Source organism: Triticum dicoccoides, chromosome 1A, assembly GCF_002162155.2.
Source record: "Triticum dicoccoides isolate Atlit2015 ecotype Zavitan chromosome 1A, WEW_v2.0, whole genome shotgun sequence".
Classification (NCBI taxonomy): Eukaryota; Viridiplantae; Streptophyta; class Magnoliopsida; order Poales; family Poaceae; genus Triticum; species Triticum dicoccoides.
Window position 1 is genome coordinate 107,573,436 of NC_041380.1, and position 3,062 is coordinate 107,576,497.

The following is a 3,062-nucleotide window of genomic DNA, read 5'->3' on the forward strand; positions in this document are numbered from 1 at the left end:
CATGTAGTTCAAATTTGAATTATGCACATAAATGCATTGAAAACTCAGTTAGTGCATAAAAATGTCCAAACGAACCCTGAAAATCGCAAAAATTGACACAACACTCCTGTTGTTCCATGTTGACAAGAGAAAAAATTTGAAAGCAATAAGAGGCAATGGATATCATTTCGTCCCCAAAGGTGGGGCGTTCCCTACCGAAACCATCATGCTTGTTGTGAGAAGCTCTGGTTTGTGAGAAGCATATACCCAAACCTGCCCCAAATGGGACAAAAAATTTACCATGACATGTTGATGCCGCTCCATGATAGCATGCCAAGTTTCATGAATTTCAGACGAGTTTTGTATTTACTAGAATTTAAAAACCAGACATCTCAATGTTTTACCGACAACCAATAGTGCCTCGGTGATTGAAATTCATTCCCATTTCTTGCATGGGACCTAAGCATGCACCAAGGACAGAGATTTGATTTTTCAACCAATTTATATGCACTGGAGCATGTGCATGTAGTTCAAATTTGAATTATGCACATAAATGCATCCAAAACTCAATGAATGCATAAAAATGTCCAAACGAACCCCGAAAAATCACAAAATTTGACACAGCACTCCTGTTGTTCTATGTTGACATGAGAAAACTTTTGTAAGCAATAAGAGGCAATGGATATCATTTCGTCCCCAAAGGTGGGACATTCCCTACCGAAACCATCATGCTTGCTATGATAAGATCTGGTTTGTGAGAAGCATATACCCAAACCTGCCCCAAATGGGACAATTTTTTACCACGACATGTTGATGCCGCTCCATGATAGCATGCCAAGTTTCATGAATTTCAGACGCGTTTGGGATTTACTAGAATTTAAAAACCAGACATATCAATTTTTTGTCGGCAATCAACGGTGCCCGGTGTTTGAAATTCATTCCCATTTATTGCATGTGACCTAAGCATGCACATAAGGACACAGATTTGATTTTTCAACCAATTTATATGCACTGCAGCATGTGCATGTAGTTCAAATTTTAATTACACACATAAATGCATTGAAAACTCGGTTAGTGCATAAAAATGTCCAAACGAACCCCGAAAATTCACAAAAATTGACACAACACTCCTGTTGTTCTATGTTGACATGATAAAAAATTTGAAAGCAATAAGAGGCAATGGATATCGTTTCGTCCCCAAAGGTGGGACGTTCCCTATCAAAACCATCATGCTTGTCGTGAGAAGCTCTGGTTTGTGAGAAGCATATACCCAAACCTTCCCCAAATGGGACAAAAATTTTACCATGGCATATTGATGCAGCTCCATGATAGCATGCCAAGTTTCATGAATTTCAGACGAGTTTTGAATTTACTAGAATTTAAAAACTAGGCATCCCAATGTTTTTTCGGCAATCAACGGTGCCCCGGTGTTTGAAATTCATTCCCATTTCTTGCATGGGACCTAAGCATGCACCCAAGGACACAGATTTGATTTGTCAACCAATTTATATACACTGGAGCATGTGCATGTAGTTCAAATTTGAATTATGCATATAAATGCATTGAAAACTCGGTTAATGCATAAAAATGTCCAAACGAACCCCGAAAAATCACAAAAATTGACACAACACTCCTGTTGTTCTATGTTGACACGAGAAAAAATTTGGAAGCAATAAGAGGCAATGGATATCGTTTCGTCCCCAAAGGTGGGACTTTCCCTACTGAAACCATCATGCTTGTTGTGAGAAGCTCTAGTTTGTGAGAGGCTTATACCCAAACCTGCCACAAATGGGACAAAAAATTTACCACGGCATGTTGATGCCGCTGATAGCATGCTAAGTTTCATGAATTTTAGACGAGTTTTGGATTTACTAGAAATTAAAAGCCATATATCTTAATGTTTGCGGCCGAGTGACGGTGGCAGTGTGTGTGACATTCATTCCCATTTCTTATATGGGAGCTAAGCATGCAACCAAGGACACATATTTGATTTTTGAACCAATTTATATGCACTGGAGCATGTGCATGTAGTTAAAATTAGAATTGTGCGCATAAAATGCCTAGAAAACCAAGTTAATGTATAAAAACGTCCAAACGAACCCTGAATAATTCCAATTTTTTGACGACACACCTATAGGTGCATGTTCACTACAGATAAAAGTTCTAACAATTCAAACACCATCCTTTGTAGTTGTGACCCCAATTACGTAATTCAAATCAAGATGATAAATCAAGTAGATCACACACAGTTTATTATCACCAACCGTGTGAGATGCAGCACAAAATATCTTGGAGCATCGTCGGTGTATAGTACGCCTATGGCTTACGCGAGAAGGTGCGTCGGCTACAGTCCACAGCCGGCGTGTCAAGCACACTAGCTCACTCCCCAAATATCATTTCACTGTTCATTTGTCGCTGGTGAAAGATGGGGACGTGGACCCACATCATGAGGGCAACTTCGGCGGCCCAATCCGGCGAGAGCGCGGCCGCGAGCTGGACATGGAGGCGGCGGCGGAGATCAACAAGCACCAGCCATAGTAGTACTCTTTGTTTTGTTTAATTAAGAGTGCCGGTCTTTAATTTGTTAGAGTAATGTTTAGGTCAGCTAGCTCTGTTTAATTGCTGAACTTGCTCGATTCAGAAGTTAGTCTCCTTTGTGTACCCAAATTATGCAATGACGTGGACGACCACTATAACCAGGGAAATTTGAACCAAAATTTTTGACGTTCAAACACAACACACACGGGTTAAGCTATCTGAATCGCTTGTGATGTTCACATATCAGACACAGTTCTGAATAAGGAACCGTGTCTGATGACACTTTGCGCGCCAGTTTTTTCACTGAAGCGATTCCAAATTTTGGGCTTCCGCAGAAATATCTACCTCCCCGCCCCCACCCCCTTACCAAAAGCCACATTTCCCCTGTTTCCACCTTCCTTTCCAAGTTCAAACCTTCACTCCTTGCTTGCAGCGCCGCCTCCTCACCGGCGAACCTCCTTCACGCTGCTCGGCCTCGCCTATCCAGGCAGGTAATCCACACCCGACCCCCATCCTCCTCCTCCTTCCACATCCCACATGCCCCG